The following is a 10,826-nucleotide window of genomic DNA, read 5'->3' on the forward strand; positions in this document are numbered from 1 at the left end:
TCCAAATTCTGGTGTCTCCTCTGCTTGTCTCTAAGAACAGGCAACACAGAACTCTGCTTCTGCCTTATGCCCACCCCACATTAATTATGTTATATCTAAACTGCTTCTGATTCCATTTATGGTACCAATTAAGACGAACAACTAAAGTCCTCTTACCTGAAACCCTGTCTATAATTGGCCAGTGAAGCATATCTCCACAAAGATTAGATCAGTCTTTTAGAATTAGAAAATTGTTGCCTTGGGAATCTGATTCTATCCTCAAGGGAAAATACAGCTGATATTAAATGCCCTAGAAAGATCAGAAGTGTGACTCAAGGGGAATGTCCACTTGAGACAAAAGGGGGTTAAGAGAGACACATCTAGTGTTTCAGGGGACCTCTTCTCCTTGTCTAGTTGAAGGTTAATCAAATATGCCAGAAAATACTCTCAAACATATATCTAAATCCCAAGCTACAACCTTGAATTCTAGACACAAACAACCCAATCTTCCTGAATATGCCCACTTCTCACGTTTTGTGTCCTCTATCTTAGTGATCCCACCATCCATTCCCAGTTGCCAGACTAGAATCAAAGGAACCATTCAAGACTATACCTTTTCAATCCTCCCCCACCTTTAATCAATCAGTCACCAAATCAAAAGGATTTCATCTTTCACAACTCTTCTATCCATCCTCCTCTCCAGCCCTCATCACAATTCACCTGGATTAGGAAAAATTGCTTCTCTCCACTTCTACCTCCAGGATGGCTGGCTTTCCTTTACTGTACCATCAGAGTGATATTCCCAAACTGAAAATCTGGTAATGTAACTGTTATAAGTCCTTCAGTGGCTTCCCACAGTTTTCATGATCAAGTTCTAACAGTCTAGATAAGTGCCCAAGGCTCTAAATGATCCACACCTGCCTCTACCTCTAATTTTGTCTCTTCTTACTCCTTCATACGAATCCCTCATTCCAGGCATACTAAATACTTCAGTCCCTTGAACCAACATGAGAGTTCTTGTGTCCATTTTGTTGTATATGCTGAGTCCTTCAACAGGACAGTTTTCCACCCCACCCTTCCCATGCTAAGCCTTATTCTTCTCTAAATCTCTGGGAAGACTGTTTTGAAGACTCTCCTCTTTCCTATGAAAGCACTCACCTATCATCACACTTAACCCATTGCAAGTTATAAAAAACTTAAATGGTTTTCTGCAATCATGCTTAACTCTTGAGGGAGTTAACTCATTCTACGTATCTTTATGTCACAGTACTCAATAAAAAAGGTCAGACAGATACTGGTCATTAAATAAGTGTTTAAATGAGATTCTTTGAATTGTCACCACAACAATTCACCTTCTGGTCAAACTGTTAGTGGTAGACCTTTCAAATTTTCTGTAGTTATCAAGTACATAACAATAAAATGTTTCATAAATAGAAATGAGTCAAATCAATTATTTGAGCCTAAAAGCCAAAATATTTATTATAGTCTAATTGATTTTAGAAAATATAAATTCAGTCATTACTCAGCAACTCCTGAGGATCTCCAAGTTTTTAAAATCATTTCATCTTAACTTGAACATTAGGGTTTTCACTGACTTCTGCTATCAACAAGAATAGAAACAACAAAGACAAGCACATTTTAAGTGCAGCAGAAGCAGGATGCAAATGCCTTGTGTTTTGTGATCATTTTTGATTCACAAAAGTTTCTTTGCAGATTACAAATACTTAACCTTAAGTTAGCCTATGGAATCTTAAAGATCACCTGGCAAAAAGTATATAATGATTCCTATGTTATAGTTGAAGAAACCAAGACCAGAGAAATCACATTTACAGAAAGTGACATATCTAATCAAGTGTTTTATGTGCTACTCTCCATGCCTACCTTCTTCACTTTTGGTTGATCATGATTTTATATATATATAATCTTCAGTCACTCATTAAATGTTCCTCAAACATTTAATACACAGCTAATTTAGTAGAAGGAGTAGTCCAACAGGACACCTAATTATTTAAAAAAATAGAGTTCAGTGGTTACTAGCACAAACTGCAGAGATCTAAAGCCCGAAGTTCCTCACTAGCTATGTGGCCTGGACCTTAACCACTGAGTGCCTCAGTTTCCTTATCTACTAAACAAGGATGGTCCACAGTGCCTTCTCCATAGGGCAGTTCTGATTATCAAATAAGCAAATAAATATAAAACACTTACAATGATGCCTATACAAAGTAAGTGTTAACTATCATCATGTGATATCAAAAACTAATAATTCTGTGGAAATGACAACACTTGAGATCAAATTGCATCCCACAAAAGTCGTGTTTACAGGATAATTCAATCTTTTTCCAACTGAACAATGCCCCTTAATGTAACCATGCATTCCAAACCAATGACTCTCATTAAATCATGTTTAACTATAGATACAAAAGGTGATCACTTAAACCCCCCATCTTAAATATTATCGATATCTATTAGTTTTTAAAACATAAAGACTTTTAAAAAATCTTTGTTTATATTTTGAGAAAGTTTTATTTTTCCTTTCTTGGCTAAATGGGCGATTAATATGTTGGCTGTACTTTGTTTCATATATTTTAGGCATGTGTAAGAAAAGTGAAAAGATGAATGTTTCATTTATGGAGCTTAATGCTTATTGACGTAAGTAATAATTATCATAATTTATATTTAGATGTGACAAGTATCATAAACAGAAAAATAAAAGATTCTGTGCAATAAGATTTTTATTCTTTTCATCACCCATGTGTATGTATACACTTAAGAGCTATATGTAAAGACTAATATTCTACTTTATTAAATATTATAATAATTTTTCATGATGCTATACCAGTTCATAAAGATTAATTAAATCAAATTTAATATTATCATAACATAATAGAAAATATTTTATCATAAAATAGAAAGCATTATTAATATTTCCAAAAATACTTCTATTACAACCTTAAAACTCAAATAATTGTACATTTACTTAAAGTATAAGCAAGAATAATCAGATTTGGGATATTTATTTAATTTTATAAAATCTACAGTATGGAGTAAATGATAAGGATTAAGAAAAATGAGTAGAGAGATCATAGCTTGGACAAGTCTTACCTCCTTTTGAGGGGACAGGGAGAAGGTGATGGGAAAAAGGTGAGGCAGCTAAGAAAGGAGGCAAGAGGGCTGAAGGAGTAATGGGAGCAAACAAACATCTGTTTCAAGGAGTGTATGAGCTGTCCTAACAACTCTACAAATATTTCTACCAAGCAACGGTTCAATTCCCATGAAGTCATGGCCAAAACACCCAGGAGGGAGAACGAAGAAAAGTGAAAGATATTAATCAAGACATTCCATCACCAGCAATGGGGAAACGGCAGCATTTTACCCACAAGAGGACCAATCATTATGAATAGCTATCCTGGAAATGCTTGCAGAGCATCTAGGCTATTTAACTGACCAGTGAACACATTTCTTCACCATAGTGATTTAAACAAATGATTCCCATTAAAAATATGTCTCCCTGACACTCTGGTTTTAGTCATCTAAATTTGGTTATTGCAGACTTTGTTGGGCTAGACATGAAAAGCACGTATATAATTGTTAAAAAAAAAAAAAAAAGTAATATCAGCATTCAGGAAAATGAACAAGCCTTTTTGTGAAACAAGCAAGGACTTACACATTTTTTGTTTGCTCTTTTTCATACTGATTGCTTTGAAAAAGCCATCTCCTTTTAGTCAATATGTTCCTTCCACGTTGTCCTGCTGGAAAAATCCTCCTTATTCTTTAAAACATGGTCCAAATGTCACTCTCTGACAAAAGCTTTGTCTAAATTCTGCAGGCAGCGTTAACCAAATCCTTCTCTGCACATTGTCCACATTTTTATTAGGACATTTGTCATACCACTGTAATTATTTCCAGGTTGGTCTGTCTCATAGACAATAGGCCCCTAGAATGTATGAATGAATAGTGAGAAATTGAATGGTTGGGATGTGTTTCAGAAGGGGAAATTATGCTTTTGGTTCATTTAACTCCAAAAAAAGATCTTTCTATAATCTGGGATTTCTAACACTTTGGGTTCACTTTTTGAAAAATAAAATAATTGGGGACAACAGGTGGGTTCAGTTTAACTAACCTAAAATTCACTCTTCCAAGTCCATGTATTCATTTTTCTTTCTTGTTCGTGTCAATAGCATGCTTTGGATCAGTGACCCTTTTCCTTTAAGAAGGAAAGATCATTCAGATTTTTATTAAGTCCTGGCAATTTGCTATTTAGTTCTCTTTGTTGTTCTGCTTGCTAGAGTCTTATGAATAGTGGATGCCTGCTCTTCTGGGAAAAAACACTTCACAGAGCTCCCCCATCCTGCTTGACATGTTGAACAACCCTTAATTTGATTTACTGGAAAGAAGAAAATGCTGTTCAACATGTTTTCCCTCCTGAGATTAATCTAGTTAAGTATGAGAAAGAAATGGGGTGCTTGGCACTCAAAAAGCTCAAATTATCCTGAAAAAAAATGAAATTTATGGAAATTTTAACTCATGTAAAAAACAAACCTTTTCCTCCTACTTCATAGTCTAGAAACAAAGAAGTATGGTGATCAAAAGAATAAACAAAATTTCTCTCTTCTTCTTTAATGAAGATTTAAAAAATAGGAAGCATTTTGTGTGAGATCATTAAACTATGTACCCATGGAAACCTTTTTTTTTTAAATGCTCTCTTTTCTATTCATCAGAATCTCGTAAGGTTGACTTTTTGCATGCAAGCTAATTTGAATATCTTCTTATGGACTTTTTCTCAATTCCCATTCCAAAGGAAAAATTGTAGTGTTTAACACATACAGTGAACACTAATCAATGACAAAATTAAGTTCCAAAATAGTGACTGATTTTTTTAATGAGAAATCATAGGCAAATATTGGTCCTGCTTTTCTGATAATAGATTTAATGAAAAAAAAGTATCTAGAAATTATATATGTAAATATTCATTTGCTCATTCAACAAATATTTATTATATTTCTACTATGTGACACGCCATAGACACACAGGGAGCAAAACAGGCAAAAATAGAAAAATTGTCTCATGTGGAGCTTCCAATCTACTGAAGAAAAACAAAATGAAGATAAATAAATAAGGGGGGTGTGTGTGTGTGTGTGTGTGTGTGTGTGTGATATCAGATGCTGATAAATTGGTAAGTACCAAGGAGAAAATTAACATGAAAAGAGAATAAGAAGGATCAGATTTCTTATCCTATTTTAAATAGGGTTATTAAAATATATCATAAGAATACATAGTGTGATCAAATATAGGAGGCGAAAAAAGCCAGTTGTCATCTGTTTGTCTTAGTCACTTGAAATCTGGGCTTTGAATTTGAACTGTGGAAAAAATGAAGAGTAGATATTGAGTCCTTTCAAAGACCCCTGATCACTCAGAGTGAACTGGAGATTCAGTAACATCTCTTGAGCTTAACTTCAGTAACACTAAGCCAGATTTGATCAAGTCCTGACAGAGCACAGCCAGAGATGATAGGTGTCCTTTTAAACAGTGGTCTTTTTTCTTCTATGCCATGATGTCAAGTCAATGTTATAGCAGAAAGGAAGTATCCAAGAGAGGAAAAAATATAAGGTAGGAAAATTTCCTCTCAAAATCCAAGGAAAACAATAATTTGGCTAAAATATTACAGATGTCTGCTAGTAGAGTAACCCAATGCAAAGGGCTTTCTTGACATTAAACTACACTAATTAAATGGAATTTTCAAAGTTAAAGCTGTCACGCTTTTCAACCTTAAAGCAACCTTTTAAGTCATGCTCCTCAACTCAATATTCTACAAAGAAAGAAATAAGATGAATGAGATTAAAGAATGTGCTCAAGATTATACACATAGTAAACTGCAGGGGAAAAAAGCTCTTGGTAACTCCAATTTAATTTGTTTATTGAATTTTTTTAAGTATTTATTGAGTGTCTATTACATCCTGAGTCCCAAACTGAGGCTATAGCTCTGAGGATACAGCTGAAAACAAGAAGGGCAGGATCTCGGCCCTCACAAAGGTTTCTCCTACTAAGAGGATACAGACAATAAAAAGGAAACAGATAGGTAAGATGATTTCAGATATTGACATAAAATAAGGTAATGTGATAGAGAGTAATGGCAGGGGACCACTTTAGAAAGCATTAGAGCTTTAGACATCATTTCCTACTTGAGGAAATGACATTTGATGTGAACTTTGAATGACAGGAAGGAACCTAGCAAGTAAAGATTTAAGAGCAAAGCATTCTGAGGGGATTTCATAAAAGAAGGGAGACAGTAACCTGTAACTTAAAGCAATATTTAGTATGCTAATTTTTTAACTATCCACAATATGAGCTAATAAACTGCTTATTGTCAGGATTTCAAGAAACAACAGTCTTTGCGTAGGTGATTCTGATCCAAAATGATACCAAGAAGAGTTTTGTTTATTTTTTTTTTTAAAAAAAGAGATGTCAAATGCCATAAATTTGAAGCTCACCTGTCTTCTAGTAACCCTTATATCAAATAATATTTCTGGATGACATTTCTTTTAAGAAAATAATATGCATTAGAGCATAGCATCAAGATTTCCTAATAAGGAAACACAAAGAATACAAAAAAAAAAAAAAATCAAAAGCTTAAAGGTTAGCAGGTCTGTAGTCTTTGGTATCCAGACATGATTTACGTTACAAACAAGTGCAGTAAGCCTGGGCCACAATACAGAAGTGAAAGCCTGATGAACTCAGAGAATTGTAACTTTCCCCAATAAATCACAATTACCAAACACCAATGATAAATAGCTAGAATCTCAGAGTATTTACTAGCTCTCACCATTTGTTGGTTTGTTGACTGTTTGACTCTTTCCTCCAGAAATTGGTGTTTTGTAGTTCAACCCCAATGTATTAATATTTAATTGTGAACCCTTGGAAACATCAGTTATGAAAGTTTTAAAGAACTTACTATTATAAACAAGACTAGAGTACTGCAGAAAATTCTTCTCCATGATTCTAGCTTACATTCTAGAAGAAATAAAAGCCTCCAAAAAAGCTTTAGATCAAAGAAGAGACGTTTAAAAACTGAAAGAAGAACTTATATGAATAAGGAAAGAAATGTTGGTTCAATTTTCGATCAGAACATCTCCAAAAGAGCAGCTAAGTAAACTATTGATACGTCAAAGGAACATAACCCAAAAGAACAGGTGAAATATCAGAGTTATCAATAAATCCAATCGACAATCTTTTTTGCATTGATATAATTTTTCCAAAATTTTAATATTTCATCCTTGCAGAATGACTGCAATAACATTGCTTTTTTTCTTCCAATCTTATTGAGATATAATTGACAGACAGGTCTGTATAAGTTTAAGGTGTACAGCATAATTATTTGACTTACATACATTGTGAAATGGTTACTGCAATAAGTTTAGTGAACATCCAGCAACTCATATAGATACATAATAAAAGAAAAAGAAACAATATATATTTTACTTATGAGGAGAACTCATGATTATTCTTTGAACAACTTTCATACATACACAGCCATGTTAATTATATTATTCAGGTCATACATTGAATTTATAGTACTTATTTATCTTATCACTGCAAGTTTGTTCCTTTTGACCACCTTCATCCGATTCCCCCTCTCCCCACCCCTGCCTCTGGTAATCACAAATTTGATCTCTTTTTCTATTTTTTTTGTTTGTTTGTTTTTGAAGTATAATTGACCGACAACACTATGTTAGTTCAATCACAAAGTGATTTGATATTTCTATACATTTCAAAATGATCACTAGGATAAGTCTAGTTACCTTTTGTCACCATATAAAGATACTACATTATTATTGACTATATTCGCCACACTGTACATTTCATACCTGTGACTCATTTATTTTGTAACTGGAAGATGGTACCTCTCAATCCCCCAAACCTATTTCTTAAGTTGTTTCTTCTAGTAACCTCGTGAAGCAGCATTGATCTCCCTATTTCCGAAACGATAAGAACTGAGGCACTGAGGTTGTAGAGGATGAAAATAAAATGAGGAAATCCCAGAAACAGGATTAAATCTAAAAATCTTTGTTTTTAACATTTTCTTTATAATTACTTAACTAAATTATTTCTTTGCACACTGTTAAAACATTTTGGTTGGCCATAACTTAAAAGCATTGCCTTGACATAGTAACACCTGAATATAAATCTATTCTCCCACAGGTTTTCCAGTTCTTCCCAAAGTTGAACCCAACACCTATTTAGAGTCAATACTGCATCCATAACTTGCACAAATCAATCCTTCAGTCATCCTGAATGGGATTTCACTCACAGTAAGAACCCACACACCATCACTCTAAAATCTCTTTCCATTTGTGTTCCCACTGACTGCAAAGAGAGCTCCAGGCAGGAGAAATGTTTTTAATGAACCACGAATTGGTATCATAAGCTGCTGTGTGACTTAATGGAAAACTGTTTCAAGAAAAACTAGTCCTGAGCAGAACTGTGAAATACAAGTGTTTCTCTTCATCACCATCATCTTTGTCTCTCTTTTCTGGTTTGTTTTGTTGGGTTTGGTTCAGTTAGTGAGTTGATTCGTCAGTGTTTTTAAAACCAAAACATTGCTGACACCAACTAAAAAAGACAAACAAACAAACAAAAATACCTGCAAGTAGGAAGAGCTCTATCACTCAGCTATTGCCACATGGAGTTTACTTCACAATTTCACATACAAGAAGTTTGTTCATCCCTTAGGTTTGCCCCTGATTGTTAATTATACTGCTGAAGATAACAAGAAAGAGTCAGAGATCTGTGAAGCCCCCAAAGTAGGTGTTTTGATTGATTTCTATTCTCCAAGGAAATTCATCTCTAATCTGGACTCACTTCACACATTGGATTTCTATGAGTTAAAGTTTCTAACTTACACATTAAACACATTAAATTATGGATGATAAATATTTGAAACAACTTATTAAAACAAAACATTTCCTTCCATCATGTGAGATGACTATCACCTCATTCTCTACCCTTCCCAACACATGTAATCCTGTTTAGTCTCACATGAAATCCCCAAGCAGCACTCTTTTTAAAACATATATCTTTAATTTTTCCAAGGTCATATAACAATTTATAGGTATAAGTTAAAGTCTTCTTTCCATTCCTTTTTTCTTTTCCTCAGTTCTTCATTACCACTTACCAAGAAATCACTATTGCAAATTCTTGTGTATCCTTCCAGAAGTTCTAAGATAGATTAGATATATATAGCCATACACCTTTTATTTTACACAATTGCTAGCATACTATACCAAGTGCTCTGTATTTCTTTTGTTTTATTCTGAGAGATCATTCCATATATGTACATGAAGAGCTTACTCATTCTTGCATAAGGACTCAAAATAACCCATCCTGAGAACTGACTCTTGTCCTAAAAAGAACCCAAATGAAAACACTCTAACTTACCACGGTCCTTCTTCCTACTACTACAGTGGGTTCCTACAGTTTTCCCCCAGCCACTGGCCAAAGTTCCAGCCCTACTATTACAATTGTCCCCGTGGCTCAAACTACCATCTTGGATCTTGGACATTGTCTATTCTTGCCTCTGACAGTTGCCTAAGTCTCCAGCTCTTGGGCCTTCCAATCTTTGTTGGGAGTTGATCCTCATTCATTTGCGTGTTCTCTTAAATTGCATGACTTGTTAGCAGTTACTGAGTTTGAGTCCCTTTTCCGTCATAAGCTTTTTCTTATCTTCCCCAAATATTAACCTGGACTATTAACTACATTTCAGCACTTCTTATCTCAGTTGTCTATCCTAGGCCCCTCACCAGTTCCCTTCAGTGATATTAGGGCAAATACTAAGTTACATATGTATGTCTTTCTTCATGAGCCTAGAATCATTATGTTGTTCCTGCCCTTCTTTTTAAAATACCATTGCTGGCTTTAAAGAGGAGTCTCTTCTTTTCTTTCATATACCTAAACAGTTCCAAAAGCAAAGGCTCTCTGTTCAACTATGAAAATATTGCCTAGAGAGTAATTTCTATGACTGCCTTCTTTCACAAATTTTTTTACATAATCCTTCTAAAAGCTTTCAGCACCTCTTAGATGTTTCTTGAGATCCTCTGAGACACAAAAAGGATGTCAAACAAGCAGCCATTTGTTTCAGGACACTGAGTCTATCTGCCTCCTGAAGAATTCTACTTTGCTATTCCTTATTCTCTAGAAAAAGGAAAAAAAGGTAATTTCATCCTTTCCTTTCTCCTAACACTGTAATATTACTTGTTAATTAACTTATAGCTCTTCTCAGCCTTAAGGTAGTCTCCGGGTACAAGCTGATATGTTTTGTTTTAAGCTACAGGAAAACTGCAATAGAAGAGAAATCATCCTGGCCTCTTCATTGCTTATTTCAGTTAATGGCAGCAACGCCATCCTCCCAGTCACAAGAGATGGCAAAATGATAATCATCTTCAATGCCTCTGTATCTCTCAACCCAACATCGGATCAGATTCTTCGAAGTCTTTGAAATCAAACTCTCTTTCCTCACGACACTGACCTTGCTCAAATTCTCTCTGTCTCTAACAGTTCTCTTTAAGTCATATTCCAGGTAGGATTCTGAAAAGACAAACACCTACTTTCCCCTGAACCTTCTTTTCTTCTCTCCAGGAGGAAGAACACTCATTTAATGAGTCAGATTTCAGGCATGTGCCTGGGCTGCGTTTACTAATGAGCAGGGTCGCTGTGGATTAATGATCACACACATTGGCATGGCTCATTCTTTTGCTTTCTCCTTTTATGGACCAGGAATGGCAAAGTAGCCCGGGACTTCTCCCACATGGGGGAGGTTGAGTCATCTAGTTGCCTTACTCATCAATTCTCTTTCA

The sequence above is a fragment of the Balaenoptera ricei genome, chromosome 7 (genome assembly GCF_028023285.1).
Source record: "Balaenoptera ricei isolate mBalRic1 chromosome 7, mBalRic1.hap2, whole genome shotgun sequence".
In the NCBI taxonomy this organism is placed as follows: domain Eukaryota; kingdom Metazoa; phylum Chordata; class Mammalia; order Artiodactyla; family Balaenopteridae; genus Balaenoptera; species Balaenoptera ricei.